We start from the raw sequence: 21,742 nt of genomic DNA, 5'->3' as shown, positions 1-21,742 counted from the left end.
CACCAGGGATCGTGTAGTGCTGTAGTATTTCTGAGTGAAAAAAAATCATGTATAAGTGGACCTGTGCAATTTAAATGCCTGTTGTTCAAGGGTCAACTGTATATCTCTTCACCTAAGCAATGCCTGGCATTCTATGAAAGAAGAAAATAGAAGTGAAAAATCCCCAAGTTAGTGTCAAGCCGGAATTGATCAACAACGGTGCTACAGACATGTAAAACTATACTACAAATAACTTCACACAAAATGTCCTACTTTGTTACCTTGACTCCAAGGCTATAAATGTAACTTATTTTTGACTTGGACATAATTTGCTTTTCACTTTCTTTTCTGACTTCACTCCCCATCCCCTTGCATGTCATTAACAATCTCTCCATTTACTTCTAGAGATTTATCCAGTGAGTCAGGATACACCATCTTTAAACTAATATTCCTGCTAAATAAGCAACGATCATTCCAAAATACAGGGACATCTCTGTAGGTCTTTATTTGAGGTGATTTCAGAAGTTAATATATTATTTCATCTCTTAAAAGAACATATTTAATGGTAAGCAGTAAACAGAAGAAAAGAAAAAAAAGGAAAGTGGTATTATTGAATTATCCTATTTCCACCAAATGTCAGGGAAAAATGTAATCAATAAATGTCTGAAATGAATAGAATTGTTTAAGTAATCCCAGAGGATTGATAAAAAGTATGTTTTTCAAAACTTGAACCCTACTCCAACAATATAAAAAGCGTCTAATACTATTACCTTGAGATAAGAAAAATTAATCAGAAACAGACATTGGAACACCCACCTACTAGAGAAATTTCAGCAGTGGTTATTTGTTATACAGCCTTAGGCAAGATTATTAAACTCTCTTAACTCCAGTGTTCTTACCTGTCCAATGATAATAATTTCTCAAGGACATAATTGCTTCACAGAAGAGCACAAGCTATGGAGTCAGAAAGATGTGTCATTGAATTCCACTCTGTCAACTAGTAGCTGAGCAATCAGAGCCAAGTTAATTAACCTTTCTGAGCTTCACATTTTTCACGTGAAAAAAAGAGCAAAAACAATCCCTAATGTAGAGAGTTATATAAAAGGTTAATGAGATAGCATGAATTAAGAGCCTAGTTAAATGCTGGGAGCACTCTAAGCACTTGAAAATTGATAGAGCTGATTATTTCTCATAAAGTTGGAATCACTGCAAAAATTAGCAATTGTAAGAGCCAAATACTGAGCCCCAAATTCCTAATTTGTTCCATAAATATTTATTGAGCCTTGATGCATAGAAGCCACTGTAGAGAAATCTATAAAAATAAACATTGCCCTCAATCAGTCATTTAGATGAGACATAGGGCACATATAAAAACAACTATTGGATCAGGCAGTATGTTGACAGCTCAGTGCCTAACACCTGCCCAGATCAAGTTCTTTAAGACAGTAGGAGTCCAGCTAGAGCAATTCGGAGACTAGAGGGAAAGCGGTGGTCTTTGAGTTGGATCTTGAAGGAGCCGCATGGGACAAAATGTGAGTGAAGGACATCCAGGTGGGACAGATGGGAATCAGTCAAGGAAGCAGCCAAAATAATGGACAGAGTTTACTTAATTTGGCAATATTTTTGACAGAACAGAAATGATCAGCAGTAATCCAATTGCTAACCAATCCCCGTGAGCCATTCTAAAATGAGCAATTTGATTTCAAGCTTACAGAGTCAGTCGAAGTAAATCCAAAATAAGCTAATATTTTAAAAGCCAAAACGTGGAAGCATTCCTTGTAACTTGAAGAAATGGTCACTTAAGAACACTGAGGTAGAAAGATGCCATGTGATTGAGGCTATCAGCTCGCTCGATACCAGATGAAATCAGTTTGTCAGTTTCTTTTAAGAGAACATAACTGGACATTGGAGTGATTTTACTGAGGGAAATTTCACTGGATAAACATGTGCCCTACATTAACTTACCTCTTGAGCAATTAATTCTATGTTAAGAGGGCAGGATTTAAAGAATTTGGAAGAGTATCAGAGTATATTCTAATGATTTTATGTCATATGACTCTGTACCACATGTGACCAAATTTAATTAAACTGATTTTTTTAAAAAGATGTCATTGTTTGTCGACAGTGTGTATATAACCCTTGGAACCTAAACATTCCAACTATTGGAAATGAAGTCATAAAAGTAGTTCAACCGTGCAAAGATTTAATATCTTTTTAAAGACATAGACCTGGGAGAAAGGGATTATCTGTTCATACAGTCAAAGTAAACAACCCATTTTTGGGCCCAACAGATGGAGGCTTTGAATCTGGGGAAGAGGAAGCAGAGAAGAATAAAGATGCAGAGCTTAAAATGACCACTTAGACAATGTTTTAAAAACCTTCTTCCCTACTCAGTGTGAGCCCAGAGGCTCATTATTACAAGTGTAAGAAAACACAAAAATCCTCTGGGTCTGAAATTTCTCAGTCTGTATTTTTCATTCATCAATATGTTTACTCAAGTTTTACTATGCATAGTTAATTTTGTAAAAACTGAATTAAGTTTGATAAGACTATCATATTTTGGTAAGTCAATACGATAAGACTATCATATTTTGCTCTATTTTCAATAATTTATTTCAGTTCCTTTAATATTTTATCTTGGTAAAACTATGCTTTGCAAGAAACAAAAAAATTATGATCTTTAAAAAAGAACCAACTATAAAATCAATATTTGATAGCAATTTCAAGTCATGACTTTTTAATTTGGTCAAATTAAGGCCTCTTTTTCACTGTAACGAGTACCATTTTCTACACCCACAAAAAAACTGTTATCAACAGTCTCATCATGCTGATATTTTGAGTTAATATTTAATCAAATGACAATGAGAAAATATATTAGAAATGTAAGTACTGAAACACAACATAACAGAGCTAGGTGACTTGCAGTTTCTCAGACTCATTCTTGCTTGAAAAGTAAAGCAAAAATTAAACATTTCATTTGTTCTAGACACCATATAACAATTTGGGCCCTGGTGAAGCAATCTGCCTAATATTCTATTCACTTTACGTCAAAGAAAATTTTATGTTATGAGCCTATAATTTATGAAATCAATATTTCTTGTACAATTCCAAAAATTAACTATTCATTATTCCATTCAGGGATAAAATGTTTGAATGCTATGAGTTTGAAATGAGAAAAGCAGAAGTGAAACTCTGACCCTCCACTTCCTATGAATAGTCCCAGGCCAGTTTGTCCTCCTGACACCCACCCCAATCCTTTTCTCCTTTCCCATGAGTTTCCCCCACTTTAAGATTAATCTAACCCATCACTTTCTCTATGGGACCTTCCCTGATTGCCTCTAGTCCAGCTGGGTCAAGCTTCTTCACCACCTGTATATATCTCTCTCTAGCAGTTGGATTTGACTATACCAGTTAGAAATGTAAAGCTTGTGTTAAAATGATCATGTAGCTATAACTGAACTAAACAAGACAGTTTAAAAGAGGAAAAATAGCTAATAGCTCTTAAGTGTTCATTGGGTTCCAGGCTCTGTGTTCAGCCCTTTTATGTGTATCATCATTCCAGTCTCCCAACAATTCTGTCTGGCATGCACTATTATTAGCCCCATCTTATAGATAAGGTGACTGAGCCTTGAAAAAATTTAAGTAATATTCCCAAGGTCATACTGCAAGTAATTTGTGGTGAGAGAGCACTTCAACCTAGGTCTTTCTGACTTCAAAATCTGTTCTTTTAATTGCTATGGTGTACATTCTTTCCTTAGGGTTTTGTTTTTTCGTTTGTTTGTTTTTTTGTTTTTGCGGTACGCAGGCCTCTCACTGTTGTGGCCTCTCCCATTGCGGAGCACAGGCTTCGGACGCGCAGGCTCAGCGGCCACGGCTCACGGGCCCAGCCGCTCCGTAGCATGTGGGATCCTCCCGGACCGGGGCGCGAACCCATGTCCCCTGCATCAGCAGGCGGACTCTCAACCACTGTGCCACCAGGGAAGCCCTTTCCTTAGGGTTTTATCCTATGTTTAAGACCTAAAACTCCTTTGAGATGTAAATTCAGAATTTATAAGAAGAAGTATTTATGAGAAGAAAACAACTTCGCTGTCATTTTAAAACAATGTGTTGGTTTTTCTTACCAAATGTTTAACCATTATATAATGAATTTTCAGCATACACTACCACTGTTCATTGACATCTATGGAAATCAACATGATGATGTTTTACACTCACTATTCAAACATCATGACCTCATATTACAGTAAGTAAACAATAAGGTACCCAAAATAATTTGATTTAAACTCTTTCTGGCAGAGTCTTCGTAGCTAAATGATAATTCAAGCCAAGGCAAGGCAATTATTCATTTAAGGGCTCCATATGAACACAGCATTTTGAAGTTGAAAATCAAATTGTCTTACAAATGTTTATATACAGACATATAAATGTTTCAGATGTACATATATACATATTTTGATATATGTAACGGGTCTCCTCATCCCTTTGAGAAACATAAGTATGTAAGAGTGATCTAGAAAATTTCAAAGATTAAGGAAGTCATGAAGGAGGTGAATTTTCAACTGCTTTGAGGCAACCTCTTTGGAGGCAAATATAAATGGAATGGGATTCTGGTCTGACACCCTCTAGTTGTGGGATCTTACACAAACCACTTAACTTCTTTATCTCTTAATATCTCCATCTGTGAAAATGATGTACTGAAAGAATTAAATGTAATTATGTGTGTGAAAGTGTCTAACAGTGTTCAGTACAAAGCTGACTTTTAAAAAGTTAGTTCCTTTTCTCTCTTTTAACATTTTTACATGCACTTACTGAGCCCCTACTAATGTTCTAGACATGGTTCATCCCTTGGGAATACAGAGTTGGAAGACAACTGAGCCTCCAAGACAGTCCACAGTTTAGTGGATAAAAATGATCAGAAAACTTACAAATAAACACAACGTACCTTGTGCTGAACCAAAATAAGCACAGACTGGAGGGAGGACCAGGTTGGGGTGGGGGCTGATGGGGGGATGGGCTTAAGGGAGCCCTTTGTGGGAGCGTGATACAGTCTGGTAAATACTCGTGGAGATTGACAGTGAGGTTCTACAATTTTTTTCTGATTTCAACCTCACAACAAACCTGCAAGTTACATATGAATATTCCCATTTTTCAGGTGATGAAACAGCAGAGCCTAGAGAGTGCTTATCAGTTTACGAGCATGAATACCAGAGAATAAATAAGGATGACAATCATATGATACCATGATTCAAAGACACAGCAAAAGGGCTTCCCTGGTGGCGCAGTGGTTGAGAGTCCGCCTGCCGATGCAGGGGACACAGGTTCGTGCCCCGGTCCGGGAGGATCCCACGTGCCACGGAGCGGCTGGGCCCGTGAGCCATGGCCGCTGAGCCTGCGCGTCTGGAGCCTGTGCTCCGCAACGGGAGAGGCCGCAACAGTGAGAGGCCCGTGTGCCGGGGGGAAAAAAAAAAAAGACACAGCAAAAGAGCGTCGTTGACTAAAACCAGCTGGGCCAGAATCTCAACATAAGTGAAGCAAGAGACTAACATCAACTCTATTCCAGGCTGGAGTGGCTAGATTTCTAAAGATATCAAAGGTCCTATTGGAAGCCCTTGGAGTGGTGAAAAGTTTGGGATCAACTCTATTCCAGGCTGGAGTGACTAGATTTCTAAAGATATCAAAGGTCCTATCGGAAGTCCTTGGAGTGATGAAAAGTTTGGGATCAACTCTATTCCAGGCTGGAGTGACTAGATTTCTAAAGATATCAAAGGTCCTATTGGAAGTCCTTGGAGTGGTGAAAAGTTTGGGAATGTCCATTTTACTAAGAAAACCTCCTCACGTTATCCTGCGTCTATCTTTTCCCTGGTCCAACTCAATCCAGGAGAGAAGGCAGGCACTCATAAGAGGCTGCTGAACAAACAGAGACTACCCAGTTTCAGTACAGCTCCTATTAAATAAGAGGAGAACAAACTGAAACACACAGGGTGGACAATACCCCGCGATGCAAATCGGTCGGCTTTATGTTATCATGCTGAAAGACTAATATTACCTGTTCGTTAGGAAACAAAAGGCAGGGTGAGTGAGCAAACCAGTCAACCTTCAGATTTTCTTGCCTTCCAGGAAAGAGTTACATAGGTCAACATTGACTCAGCGGGGCTGGTTGCTATTTAGAAAGAAAGTCATGCTACACCCACTAAGGTTTTTGTTCAAGCTGTGACAATATTCCCTATAGAACATCAGCTTCTGCATAGTTAGGGTCATAATCTGGGGTTGAGGTAAATGAAAAATTTTCCCTACTTTTACAAAATCAAATATATCTCAATGTAGGTGTGCTTAATTTTATAAAGGATTCATATTTAACTTCTTAGAATGTCAGTTTAAGAGTCTTGGAGATAAAGATGCAAAGAGGTTTACCAGCTCACGGAAAAGAAACAGGGCTTGCTTTAGACACACCACAGTTAGGGGCTCAAAGGTCACCAGGCCCTGGTTTTCCTGTCTCTCCTTTCTTCTCTTTTCCACACATCTCGCCTTCACATGCAGTAGGAAAGGCAAGGCTTTTTCCCAAGAGCACCTACCTAAGCTTCTGAGATACGATCCAATTGGTATAGATATGGACTGTACCCATCCCGGAAGAAACCAATCATCACGGCCACAGAAATGCAATATGTTGATAATTCAGGGAAGCGAGAGGCCAATAATAAATAGTGTTTCTGTTCATGAAATACGGCTCAAGAGTTTTCCAAAGGAGAAAAGGGGGAGACTAAAAGCAAATCAAGCTGGTCTTCAAGGGATGTTAGGTGAGAGAGAGGGTCACCATCCCTGTAGATGTTGATTTATAGCAGATAATCACATTACTTCAATAACAAGCTATATTTATTTATTTATTTTACACTTTTTATGTCGTGCGGCATGTGGGACCTTAGTTCCCCGACCAGGGATCGAACCCGTGCCCCCTGCATTGGGAGCACAGAGTCTTAATCACTGTTCTGCCAGGGAAGTCCCAGCAAGCTATATTTTAAAATGCTGTCTTTCCTGTTTTCTCCCACGCTTACCTGGATTCCTAATGCCCAGAATCATCTTCACAACTCATCCTGCCTTCCGCCCTTTTTACCTCAAACTTTTTCTTGGTTATCTTTTCCTCTAATCACTTCTTCTCAGAATCCTTCACCAGCTTTTTCTTCTCTGCCATTCCTTTGAGTGTGAGTGTCCTTTCAGGGCCTGCCCTGGGGATTCTTTTATCACTGTGTATATATCCCTGGATAAGTCCATCTACTTCATGGCTTCAAGCACTATTCAGATACGTATCTCAAATTCTGACCCCTCTTTGGTGTTCCCCAAAGCACCCCTTTCTTGGTCTCTTAAGTTGCATTAACCTAATATTTATCAAGCACCTGCAACATGCCATTCACTACTTGATATGCTAGGGTAACAACAAAGCACAAGCAAGACGTGGTTCCAGCCCTCAAAGAGTAGTCATTCTGGCATGGAGGGTAGGTGCTAAAATGAGTAATTGCAAATGTGATTAATGCTAAGAAAAGAGAAGAACAGGACAGACTGGTGGTCTCTGGACCCACACTGTGAACTGCTTACTGGATGCTTCCACCTCCATGATTTGCAATACCTCAATATCTACAGATTCTAATTCAACATATTCTCCCCAAATCATGTTCTGTACTCCATGTCACGTTAGTGAAATCACCAACCACGTAATCTCTCACACTGGCAGCTTCGTCTCTTGCCTCTCCTCTTCTCCTACCGTTCACTAAATCCTACTGGTTTTCATTTCCTGAATATCTCCTGCCATTATTGCTCTCTATGTGCTATACACTTCAGTGAACTTTAGGCTCCTTGAATTTAATACACCCTCTCACATGCTATTCCTAATGCCTGGAGTCATCCTCGCAATTCATTCTGCCTTTCTCCCTTTCTACCACTAAGACCCTTTGCATGTACCCATTAACCCACTTTTGTAGAAATAGGACTTTACTCAGTATCATGGGTCATAGTTTTCTCTATTCCCTAGCCAAAAAAACAGTGCTTGGAACACAGCAGATTATCATTAAATACAAAATGAATAAATGAATGAATACATAAATAAAGATATCTGCCGTACCATGACCTCCACTGGATTAAAATAGTATTTTTGGTAAGCACTTCACATCAGGTTAAGACCACATGTCCACTATGCAGTATGGTGGTTTTGTATTGCATCAACTTGGCAAAGCCAGAATTACATTTCTCAGGATAGCTTTTCTATATGGTTCTGGGTTAGAGATGGTCAAAAAGGAACTTGTGGGCAGAAATGAGGCAGTAACCACTATATTCTTTTTTCTCTTTTTTTTTTTTTTTCGTGCGGGCCTCTCACCATCGCGGTCTCTCCCGCTGCGGAGCACAGGCTCCAGACGCGCAGGCTCAGAAGCCGTGGCCCACGGGCCCGGCTGCTCCGCGGCATGTGGGATCTTCCCGGACCGGGGCACGAACCTGCGTCCCCTGCATCGGCAGGTGGATTCCCAACCACTGCGCCACCAGGGATGCCTAACCACTATATTCTTGAAGGTCACTGCGGTTAGAGGTGGTGAAACCCAGTTACACAGGTATCAGCAAATTCCAGTTTGTTCGCCTCTTAACCAGTCTGCGTTCTTTTCTTTCAGACAAAGGCAAACCTAAGCCCATCACCAGACACCTGGCTTCAAACTCACCAAGCTGGCATACCGAGCCTCCAGGGTTCCCTGCAACCTTTGATTTGTCCATGGCACCTGGGCTTTATGATGGCTGATCAGTGTCTCTGCTCTAAGCCTCCGATTCCCCTTATAGACCTTCAAGCCCCAGCTCTTTCCACACTGTAGTCCATGCTTAGAACATATTCCTTAATCCATATTATTCATAGAGTGTTCTGCTTTTTTAAAACAGATGTAAACTATTGAGTATTTGCCACCAAATATTGTTAAATACATCATCTGGCAGCACATCGCTTCCAAGTTAAAATGTCAGAAACAAATACCAATATTTACAATTCTTTTAAGGCATGTTTTATGAGACATTAGACTGTAAATTTTTTGGCTTATAAGTCTTAAATAAATGATAATAGCAAATAAAATCTTCAGTGCAGGATTGTGATTAAGAGACATTTTACAAAAACACAAAGTGGCAATAATACCACTCAACATCCTGGGTTAGATCCCTTCAGGAGAGACTCATAATTTATACAGTCAAACTTGAAAATTTACAGATAAAGGCAGTTCAACGCTGCCACTGAAAAGCACATCTCTTAACGTGTCCAGTCTTGAGGGCAGTTCTGAAGGTCTGGAACACCAAGTTGGTTTGATGATTTAGTCGGTTGGCACCTAGGAATGCATTGATTGCCCTGCCATTTCAAAACAGCTTTTCAGAGTATGTCTGAAACTTTCGGAATACTTTAAAAATTCTTTATTTTTGGCACTCAAGTGCTATGCGGTTCTGGTATTAGGATTTCTTGAAGACATTACTCACTGCATCAAAGAGTTCTTTAATTGTACTGGGGATATCCTTGACTGCTTGCAGAAATCTCACTCTGGTATTGATCTCCGCTGGGATCTTACTGGGACTTTGTTTAGGCGCTCCTGCCTTTTCAGTTGGGTCCTGGAATTCTGCCTCTGGTTGTTTCATCACATACTCTTCCACATCAGCGGCAGCCATTCGAAGGAGGGACTTAGTGAAGTTAACTTCTACGCTGTTTTCCTCTAAAAGTTTCATAACGACGTCTTATGTGAAACCTGTATTTTCTTCCTGTCCTGATATGTAGAGTCTTTGTGCTGAGCCCAAGGATTTGACTTTAGTTTGTGTTATACCTCCTACTCTACCTTCTTTAGAAAGGAAAAGTTTCTCAAACAAAGAAATAGGAGCTTGACCATGTACTGTCCCAGCTACTTTTGAACATGGTCTGAATAGTATAACATCTACTAGGACTTAAGGTACTAGTATAGATAATGAGAATCCTTCACATGTACAGTGTGTTACAGTTTTTAAGTGCTTTTATATATATCAATTAATCTTCATAACTTCCACTGTTGATGTTTATTTGCTCCCTACTGGGTACACGGCACTGTACTGGACCTTTATTAGCCTATCTGATCCTCACCATGCAATGAATAAAGTTTTCTCTTGTGATGAAATAAAAATGTACATTTTAAAAACAGTGGCCATCAAAATGCCTTTTAGGACAAAAATTGTCTTGGGAGGAAAAGGGGAATATCTTGATAAACAACTGGGAATAAAAGTTGGAATCCTAGAAGCTTGGCTATCAGCAGGAACCCAAGGAAAACAGAGAGAGATGGTCAAGAAAATGGGCGTAAATGGGCATGGGGGGTGAAGTTTAAATGTAGAAAGGGCATTCAGGGAAACCTCACTGATGAGACCATGAGGAATAAGCATCTTAAGGGATTCTCAGAAAGCCAGGGGAGGATCTGAAACTTTTATGTTTGAGCTAATTTTTTTTTGTAGTTCAAGGAACAGAGACTCTCTAGCTATCATATTAGTATTTATAGAGGGATAGGGAAATTGAGGCTAAAAAGAGGGGCAATTTGAGATCATAGAGTCAGATACAAGTTTATCTTACTTGAGCTGCTGAGATGGGTCTGAGGTCACAAGCTTAGGCTCCACCCCAGACATACTTGACTCCACATCCCCTCTTTTGGCTAGACCCCCTGCAGCCTCTGATGATGGGGAGAACTCTCCAGAGCTAAAGAAGGGTTAGCCAACCTTTTCCCTGTGTCAAAGCAGAGCCCAGAGCAGGGACGGCCCTGTACATTCCACAGGTGAGCTTCGTGCTGAAGGAGTCCAAGCAACTGACGACAGCAATGCCTGACCTTCCCTGCTCCCAAGCTGAAGAGTGGTGTCTGGATGTTGGGGAGAGAGGGGTGTCTGAGAAATATTTCCAGAATGTAAGAGGTGGGGCAAAGGTCCTGGCAATCGCTGGAAGGAAACAGTTCATGGGCTCACTGCCTTTTTCAGCCAAAGGAATTCCTAAAGGAGAGACACAGAGAAACTTCAGCCTATAGGAATAATTGCAGACGACAATGTCCCCGAAGTTACCCAACACAGGTAACTTCTATTCTTAATTATGGGTGTTTTATTCCCCAAGCATCCAGGTTCACACAACAGGGGATGGTGGACCTGCCAGACGCTTGAGTGGGATGCACTGCCTGCTGCCTTCAGGGGTCCATCCAGCCAAAGAGAGTTCCCATGGTGTCCCTGCGGGTCCTCAGCAATGAATAAAACCACAGGCAGCTCCCTTTGGGGACACCGCAATTTTTCAAGCGTTATCTCATTTAATCCTCATAACACATCTATGAGGCAGGTCACAGGATCATACCGAATAAATGGAGAATAAAAGGAGTAAAATAACTTGTCAGAGGCCACACAGCCAGTCAGGTGAATCAGATCTGATCTCAAAATCCATGTCCTGCAGTAGTTTGAGAGGATGATGAACTTTCAAAAACTCCTCACTAGAATATGAGCTCTTGAAGGAGACAGGTGGGGTCTTACTAATCTTTACAATCTTTATCACTCCCCAAAGCACAGTGCCTAGCACACTGGTACCCTGTCAACTCATTCATTCATCAGAAGATCTTTACTGAGCCCTGCTGGGTGTCAGCACAGTATTGGTCCCTGGTGATACAGAGCATGGCAAGGTGCACAGGAGTGAGCTGACTTGCCCCAGCACTGAAAAGACAGAATCATCACGTTCCTGGGCTGACCTGATAGGGGAGGGCATACATGGATAAATAAGAGGACACACAACCTCCCACTGGGAGATGTCATGGGGTTGGACCCTGAGAAACACTTGACTCAGCTCTAGACAATGGAGCTCAAGGTGGACCTTAGATGTCTAGTTAAGGGTAACCAGTTTTAACACCCGGCTTGGCTGTAGGACCTGCAACTCTGGTTAGTGGAGCATGGAATAGACTCTGACTTTTGGCCAGTGGGTTTGAGAACACAGACTGCTTGTGTGCCAATCCTGGCTCTGATGCTTAGTAGCTCTGTGACCTTGAACAAGTTGTAAGATGGGATAATAAGAGAATCACTCGTGTAATATTGTGAGGATTAAATGAGTCAATATGTTTCAACACTTAAGAGTGTATCTGTGTTAGCAAATATCAAAGCAAGCATCACAGCCTGGCACCGATGTCGCATCACATGCTGCAGGATGCCCCCTGCCTTCACACCGCGTCCTCCAGGTCTCCACACCACATTCATCAGACTCACGTACGGCCATGAAAAATGGTTGAAAGTTACCACCTTCGAGACTGTACTCAGCAGATGCAACTACTCCCCCTGCTCCCTGGCTGACTATACCACAGGTTAAGAGCGGCTTCAGAAAAGAGGAAGATGTGTCCCAAACCAGGACGAAGATGAAAAGAGCGAGGTCCATAGAGCTCAAAACTGAAGAAAGCACTTAGGCGGACGATCATGCAAGTGCATCTGTCCATGGCTTTAAGAAGAAAAGCTGCAGGGATAGGATTTCAGCATTTGAATTACTGCTGCGTGTACAGTTTATAGAAGAGTAGTTTATTTTCTAGACAAGTTGTATTCCTCAAAAGTTTTAAAAATTGAACTATAGCTTAAAAATACTAGGGGAACTTGCTACTTAAGGGCAATAACTTGTGAATGCATTTGTAGAACCAAGAATCCATTAGAGAATAACTTCTTATTAATCAGAAACTGGACTGTCCCATGTTATGTTTGACTGCACTTTCTTTCTAAAAATTGTCATGTGTTATGCATGTAATATTTGTTTTCCTGATAGCAGAAGAAGTAAATTCATGTAAGGAAATCTTTGTGCAAGAGAAATGCAGCCTTGAGGGAAGTAAAGCATCAAAAGGTCTCAAAGAACTGCCATGGATTTTTCTGCATTGTTGTATAGTAGGTACAAAATAAAATCTTTAAAAGGTGCAGCAGAGTTGTGTGAACTCTACAAGAATTACGGTCTTGCTAGGTTTTGGCCACCTGATAATTCTCCTCAAAGAAATATCTTTTTTATCTTTTTAAAACTTACTCTCTTTTTTTCTATTTTGTGAATATGCATTATTGTCAAAATATTCTCTTTTTCCTTCTTGAGTTCACTCTGTGGTTCTCTTTTTTAACTTCTTGAGTTGAACACTTAGTTCATTAATTTTCTCTTTCTTTTGGATAGATGCATTTCAGATTACAGCTTTAGCTGCATCCTGTAAGTTTTGAAATAAGTTTTCCTTCTCAAGTTCTAAATATTTTAAACTTTCATTCGATTTCTTCCTTGTTTCATAACACACTATGGGTGTTTCTAAAATTTCCAAGCATGCAGATCTGGGGAGAGAGATAATCTTTTTTTCTAATTATTTTGCTTTGTGGTTGAAGAATGTGGTCTGTGTAATTTCAGTTCTGGTATTTACTGAGTTTTCATTTGTGACCTTCAACAGACTCTGATTTTGTAAATTTCCATGTATCTTTGGGAAAAAATGTATTTCGTAATTGTTTTATGCATGATTCTAAATATATCAATATTTTCATCAGATCAACTTCATCATTGCTTTGTATATGGGAGTAATATGTTACAAATTCCCATTTAAATTACATATTGGTCAATTTCTCCTTGTAATTCATTCAGTTTTTACTCTCTGTATTTTTGAGAATTCTTTTCTTAAAAGAATACAGGTTTCTGATTATATATTCCTGGTGAATATTTTCTGTGTAATGATACTGTTTTTTTTTTTTGTTTTCTTTGCTAATAATGCTTTTTGTCTTAAGGGTTATTTAAAGTAATATCATTATATCAGTTATATATATTTTTTTTTTTTTTTTTTTTTTTTTTGCGGTACGCAGCCTCTCACTGCTGTGGCCTCTCCCGTTGCGGAGCACAGGCTCTGGACGCGCAGGCTCAGTGGCCATGGCTCACGGGCCCAGCCGCTCCGCGGCATGTGGGATCTTCCCGGACCGGGGCACAAACCCGTGTCCCCTGCATCGGCAGGCGGACTCTCAACCACTGCGCCACCAGGGAAGCCCCTATATCAGTTATATTTTGATTTATAACTGCATGGTATATCTTTTTCTATCCTTTTATGTTAAAAAAAATTCCTTATAAATATGTCTCAGGTATACCTATTATAAAAAAAAACATATTACTGAATTTGTTGTTGTAGTTGTCATTTTTGCTTTTAAAGTCCCATCTAGAGATTCTAGGAAGACAGTAGTGACAGTGACATTGTAGCTTTCCATCTTGGTGAATCCCCACATTAAAGCAAACACAGCAATTAAATAGCAAAACCAAAGATCCATGGACAACATTTACCACAAAACTAGGCAACAAGGTATCTCCCCTAGTATAAGCACATGGGGACAAACCAGCAACAGCCATGAGACTCACATGGTATTGGCACCTGTGCAGGAGAAAGTTGAGGGAAGTACACAGGGTTGTGTCAACTGGTGAACAGAACCCCAAAAGAGCCAACAGTTATTTACTGGAGAGCAGAGTGGGTCAATCTGAGTACATCAGATGAAACTGAGAATGAATTCTCTCTCTAATACCAAGTGAGTTCAAGGAGCACGAAGTAAAGACTGAAAGGGTTGAAGCAGTTTAATCCTTATGAACTCTCAAAACTTAAATGGATTTTCTTCCAATTAAGGAACCATACTGTGAAGAAACTACTAGAAGTAGAATAAAATTGAGCAATTAGGGAAAAGTAAGATTAAAAAAGAGAAGATTCCCACCCAAGTGGAGAAAGGAAGACAGTCAGGAAATCTTGGGAAGCAAGTGGCCATATTTTTAAACATTACATAACAATAACAGAAAAAGGAGCTTTGTGACATTAGAAAAGCTTTACTAAATCCTGCCTCAATCTAAAAGGTCAGGAAAACTAATTTCACATAAAAGTGAGCAACAGAGAAGCATCAAGTTCAAATCTCATATGAAGTTATAATAAGAAATGAAGTAACAGGGAGCATGGTAGTATTTTTAGAGATGATGAAAGCATCCCAGAAAAGTATGCCCACAAACAGACCAAAATGCAACTTATTATTTAAAAATTAGTTATGACATCCTACAGGATACCAGGATACCTGTACTGGACACAATTTAGAAGAAGAGAGCTTGCACTTAGCATCAGACAGGCATCATGCTGCAGTGATACGTGTTATCATCCTGCCTGTAAAGAAGAGGACATGAACTGAGGAGTGTAGCAGGTAGCCTATTTTGAATATTAAAGAACTAGTAAAGCCAGATGCAGACCTCAAAATTCACGTCTGTTCTTTCAGCGCCCATCAAGTTTGTGGGGCTTAATGCCTTATAATCAAAACTAATCCACATCACTTATTGACTCCTTTCCAAATTAAAAAGAAAAATGTTTCATGTCAAAAAAAATTTTTAAATTTTAAAATAAAAATTAGTTAAAAGACATTAAGATAGTTACACAAAATATGAAAAAAACATATATCAAAATTTTTAAAGCTGGGAACTTAAATTCTAGAACTCAGAAAAGAATTAGAAATAAAATATCCTTTAAGAAATCAAGACAAAAATAGAAGGATACAGTGTGGAAAAAACACTCAGCTAACGAGCTAAAGGATAGAAGGTGGAAAAGGATTTTTTTTTTATTCAAACAAGAAGTCACAAAAATTATAATCATTCTCATCAGTTCACTCAGTCCCATGTAATTAATTTTTTTTCATGTTGATCTTTTGTTAGGACTTTTATGAATTCATCAGTTTTCCATTAGAGTTCTGAAAATGCTTATTGATTCAGTTCAGCGGTATAGTCAGTTACCAGAAACCTGTACTTGTCAGAGTCTTTTCCATGAATTCCTTGAAGATGAAACCCTTTTATAGGAACATTTTTGCTAAAGCATCAGAGTACACCCAGAACTGTCTGTAAATGACAAAAGACTTGAAAATGACCACGGTTAAAGATTTGATGAAAGTTCATAATAATGCAGTTGACAAGGAAATTTAGTTATTTCTGAGATATACACTTTAAAATAATAATGAGAATTATGACTTATAACATTATACCAGAACATATAAAAGATTTTTAGGAATTTCATGTAATGTCTGAAACATTTATATTAATATATTTCCATACAAATAACCCCAAGAAAGTTTCCTATTAGTTTGTTTTTTTCTTGAATTTTATTTATTTTTTTATATAGCGGGCTGTTATTAGTCATCAATTTTATACATATCAGGGTATACAGGTCAATCCCAATCACCCAGTTCATCACACCACCATCCCCAACCCCCCACAGCTTTCCCCCCTTGGTGTCCATACGTTTGTTCTCTACATCTGTGTCTCAACTTCTGCCCTGCAAACCGGTTCATCTGTACCATTTTTCTAGGTTCCACATATATGTGTTAATATACAATATTTGTTTTTCTCTTTCTGACTTACTTCACTCTGTATGACAGTCTCTAGATCCATCCACGTCTCAACAAATGACCCAATTTTGTTCCTTTTTATGGCTGAGTAATATTCTACTGTATATATGCACCACGTCTTCTTTATCCATTCATCTGTCGATGGGCATTTAGGTTGCTTCCATGACCTGGCTATTGTAAATAGTGCTGCAGTGAACATTGGGGTGCATGTGTCTTTCTGAATTATGGTTTTCTCTGGGTATATGCCCAGTAGTGGGATTGCTGGATCATATGGTAGTTCTATTTTTAGTTTTCTAAGGAACCTCCATACTGTTCTCCATAGTGGCTGTATGAATTTACATTCCCACCAACAGTGCAAGAGGGTTCCCTTTTCTCCACACTGTCTCCAGTATCTGTTGATTATAGACCTTCTGATGATGGCCGTTCTGACTGGTGTGAGGTGATACCTCATTGTAGTTTTGATTTGCATCTCTCTAATAATTAGTGATGTTGAGCAGCTTTTCATGTGCTTCTCGGCCATCTGCATGTCTTCTTTGGAGAAATATCTATTTAGCTCTTCTGCCCATTTTTGGATTGGGCTGTTTCTTTCTTTAATATTGAGCTGCATGAGCAGTTTATATATTTTGGATATTAATCCTTTGTCCGCTGGTTCGTTTGAAAATATTTTCTCCCATTCTGAGGGTTGTCTTTTCGTCTTGTTTATTGTTTCCTTTGCTGTGCAAAAGCTTTTAGTTTCATTAGGTACCATTTGTTTATTTTTGTTTTTATTTCCATTACTCTAAGAGGTGGATCAAAAAAGATCTTGCTGTGATTAATGTCAAAGAGTGCTCTTCCTCTATTTTCCTCTAAGAGTTTTATAGTGTCCAATCTTACATTTAGGTCTCAAATCCATTTTGAGCTTATTTTTGTGTATGGTGTTAGGAAGTGTTCTAATTTCATTCTTTTACATGTAGCTGCCCAGTTTTCCCAGCACCACTTATTGAAGAGACTGTCTTTTCTCCATTGTATATCCTTGCCTCCTTTGTCATACATTAGTTGACCATAGGTGCGTGCGTTTACCTCTGGGCTTTCTATCCTGTTCCATTGATCTACATTTCTGTTTTTGTGCCAGTACCATGTTGTCTTGATTACTGTAGCTTTGTAGTATAGTCTGAAGTCAGGGACTCTGATTCCTCCAGCTCCGTTTTTTTTCCTCAAGACTGCTTTGGCTATTCGGGGTCCTTTGTGTCTCCATACAAATTTTAAGATTTTTTGTTCTAGTTCCGTAAAAAATGCCATGGGTAATTCGATAGGGATTGCATTGAATCTGTAGATTACTTTGGGTAGTATAGTCATTTTCACAATATTGATTCTTCCAAGAACATGGTATATCTCTCCATCTGTTGGTATCATCTTTAATTTCTTTCATCAGTGTCTTATAGGTTTCTGCATACAGGTCTTTTGTCTCCCTAGGTAGGTTTATTCCTAGGTATTTTATTCTTTTTGTCGCAATGGTAAATGGGAGTGTTTCCTTAATTTCTCTTTCAGATTTTTCATCATTAGTGGATAGGAATGCAAGAGATTTCTGTGCATTAATTTTGTATCCTGCAACTTTACCAAATTCATTGATTAGCTCTAGTAGTTTTCTGGTGGCATTTTTAGGATTCTCTATGTATAGTATCATGTCATCTGCACACAGTGACAGTTTTACTTCTTCTTTTCCGATTTGTATTCCTTTTATTTCTTTTTCTTCTCTGATTGCCATGGCTAGGACTTCCAAAACTATGTTGAATAATAGTGGTGAGAGTGGACATCCTTGTCTTGTTCCTGATCTTAGAGGAAATGCTTTCAGTTTCTCACCATTGAGAATGATGATTGCTGTCCGTTTGTCATATATGGCCTTTATTATGTTGAGGTAGTTTCCCTCTATGCCCACTTTCTGAAGAGTTTTTATCATAAATGGCTGTTGAATTTTGTAAAAAGCTTTTTCTGCATCTATTGAGATGATCATATGGTTTTTCTTCTTCAATTTGTTAATATGGTGTATCACAATGATTGATTTGTGTATATTGAAGAATCCTTGCATCCCTGGGATAAATCCCACTAGATCATGGTGTATGATCCTTTTAATGTGTTGTTGGATTCTGTTTGCTAGTATTTTGTTGAGGATTTTTGCATCTATATTCATCAGTGATATTGGTCTGTAATTTTCTTTGTTTGTAGTATCTTTGTCTGGTTTTGGTATCAGGGTAATGGTGGCCTCATAGAATGAGTTTGGGAGTGTTCCTTTCTCTGCAATTTTTTGGAAGAGTTTGAGATGGATGGGTGTCAGCTCTTGTCTACATATTTGATGGAATTCACCTGTGAAGCCATCTGGTCCTGGACTTTTGTTTGTTGGAAGATTTTTAATCACAGTTTCAATTTCATTACTTGTGATTGGTCTGTTCATATTTTCTATTTCTTCCTGCTTCAGTCTTGGAAGGTTATACCTTTCTAAGAATTTGTTCATTTCTTCCAGGTTGTCCATATTATTGGCATAGAGTTGCTTGTAGTAGTCTCTTAGGATGCTTTGTGTTTCTGCAGTGTCTGTTGTAACTTCTCCTTTTTCATTTCTAATTTTATTGATTTGAGTCCTCTCCCTATTTTTCTTGATGAGTCTGGGTAATGGTTTATCAATTTTGTTTCTCTTCTCAAAGAACCAGCTCTTAGTTTTATTGATCTTTGCTATTGTTTTCTTCATTTCTCTTTCATTATTTCTGCTCTGATCTTTATGATTTCTTTCTTTCTGCTAACTTTGGGTTTTGTTTGTTCCTCTTTCTCTAGTTCCTTTAGGTGTAAGGTTAGATTGTTTGTTTGAGATTTTTCTTGTGTCTTGAAGTAGGTTTGTAGAGCTATAAACTTCCCTCTTAGAACTGCTTTTGCTGCAACCCATAGGTTTCGGATCATCGTGTTTTCATTGTCATTTGTCTCTAGGTAGTTTTTGATTTCCTCTTTGATTTCTTCAGTGATCTCTTGGTTATTTAGTAACGTATTGTTTAGCCTCCATGTGTTTGTGTTTTTTACGTTTTTTTCCCTGTAATTCACTTCTAATCTCATAATGTTGTGGTCAGAAAAGATGCTTGATAAGATTTCAATTTTCTTAAATTTACTGAGGCTTGGTTTGTGACCCAAGATATGATATATCCTGGAGAATGTTCCATGTGCACCTGAGAAGAAAGTGTAAACTGCTGTTTTTGGATGGAATATCCTATAAATATCAATTAAATCTATCTGGTCTATTGTGTCATTTAAAGTTTCTGTTTCCTTATTTATTTTCATTTTGGATGATCTGTCCATTGCTGTAAGTGAGGTGTTAAAGTCCCCCACTATTATTCTGTTACTGTCGATTTCCTCTTTTATAGCTGTTAGCAGTTGTCTTATGTATTGAGGTGCTCCTATGTTGGCTGCATATATATCTAAAATTGTTGTATCTTCTTGGATTGATCCCTTGATCATTATGTAGTGTCCTGCCTTGTCTCTTGTAACATTCTTTATTTTAAAGTCTATTTTATCAGATATGAGTATTGCTACTCCAGCTCTCTTTTGATTTCCATTTGCATGGAATACCTTTTTCCATCCCCTCACTTTCAGTCTGTATGAGTCCCTAGATCTGAAGTGGGTCTCTTGTAGACAGCATATATATGGGTCTTGTTTTTGTATCCATTCAGCCAATCTGTGTCTTTTGGTTGGAGCATTCAATCCATTCACATTTAAGGTAATTATCGATATGTATGTTCCTATGACCATTTTCTTAATTGTTCTGGGTTTGTTTTTGTAAGTCCTTTTCTCTTGTGTTTCCCACTTAGAGAAGTTCCTTTAGCATTTGTTGTAGAGCTGGTTTGGTGGTGCTGAATTCTCTTAGCTTTTGCTTGTCTGTAAAGCTTTTGATTTCTCCATCGAATCTGAATGAGATCTTTGCTGGGTATAGTAATCTTGGTTGTACGTTCTTCCCTTTCATCACTTTAAGTATATCATTCCATTCCCTTCTGGCTTGTAGAGTTTCTGCTGAGAAATCAGCTGTTAACCTTCTGGGAGTTCCCTTGTATGTTATTTGTCATTTTTTCCTTGCTGCTTTCAATAATTTTTCTTAGTCTTTAATTTTTGCCAATTTGATTACTATGTGTCTTGGCATGTTTCTCCTTGGGTTTATCTTGTATGGGACTCGCTGCACTTCCCGGACTCGGATGGCTATTTCCTTTCCCATGTTAGGGAAGTTTTCGACTATAATCTCTTCAAATATTTTCTCTGGTCCTTTCTTTCTCTCTTCTCCTTCTGGGACCCCTATAATGCGAATATTGCTGCGTTTAATGTTGTCCCAGAGGTCTCTTAGGCTGTCTTCATTTCTTTTCATTCTTTTTTCTTTATTCTGTTCCACAGCAGTGAATTCCACCATTCTGTCTTCCAGGTCACTTATCCGTTCTTCTGCCTCAGTTATTCTGCTACTGATTCTTTCTAGTGTAGTTTTCTTTTCAGTTATTGTATTGTCCATCTCTGTTTGTTTGTTCTTTAATTCTTCTAGGTCTGTGTTAAATACTTCTTGCATCTTTCTTGATCTTTGCCTCCATTCTTTTTCCGAGGTCCTGGATAATCTTCACTATCATTATTCTGAATTCTTTTTCTGGAAGGTTGCCTATCTCCACTTCATTTAGTTGTTTTTCTGGGGTTTTATCTTGTTGCTTCATCTGGTACATAGCCCGCTGCCTTTTCATCTTGTCTGTCTTTCTGTGAATGTGGTTTTTGTTCCACAGGCTGCAGGATTGTAATTCTTCTTGCTTCTGATGTCTGCCCTCTGGTGGATGAGGCTATCTAAGAGGCTTGTGCAAGTTTCCTGATGGGTGGGACTGGTGGTGGGTAGAGCTAACTGTTGCTCTGGTGGGCAGAGCTCAGTAAAACTTTAATCCGCTTGACTGCTGATGGGTGGGGCTGGGTTCCCTCCCTGTTGGTTGTTTGGCCTGAGGAAACCCAACACTGGAGCCTACCTGGGCTCTTTGGTGGGGCTAATGACAGACTCTGGGAGGGCTCATGCCAAGGAGTACTTCCCAGAACTTCTGCTGCCAATGTCCTTGTCCCCACGGTGAGCCACATTCACCTCCTGCCTCTGCAGGAGACCCTCCACCACTAGCATGTAGATCTGGTTCTGTCTCCCCTGGGGTCACTGCTCCTTCCCCTGGGTCCCGATGCACACACTACTTTGTGTGTGCCCTCCAAGTGTGGAGTCTCTGTCTCCCCCAGTCCTGTCGAAGTCTTGCAATCAAATCCCACTAGGCTTCAAAGTCTGATTCTCTAGGAATTCCTCCTCCCATTGCAGGACCCACAGGTTGGGAAGCCTGATGTGGGGCTCAGAACCTTCACTCCAGTGGGTGGACTT

General features: G+C 39.1%; 1 pseudogene; it reads right to left on the bottom strand.

The window, feature by feature from the left end:
* Positions 1–9,216: 9,216 nt before the first annotated feature.
* The window catches only part of LOC132529316 (programmed cell death protein 10-like), a 46,486-nt pseudogene continuing 33,960 nt past the window's right edge, over positions 9,217–21,742 (bottom strand).

The sequence above is a fragment of the Lagenorhynchus albirostris genome, chromosome 11 (genome assembly GCF_949774975.1).
Source record: "Lagenorhynchus albirostris chromosome 11, mLagAlb1.1, whole genome shotgun sequence".
In the NCBI taxonomy this organism is placed as follows: domain Eukaryota; kingdom Metazoa; phylum Chordata; class Mammalia; order Artiodactyla; family Delphinidae; genus Lagenorhynchus; species Lagenorhynchus albirostris.
Note: the sequence above shows the minus strand (reverse complement) of the source record. Positions and strands in the feature narration are given on the sequence as shown.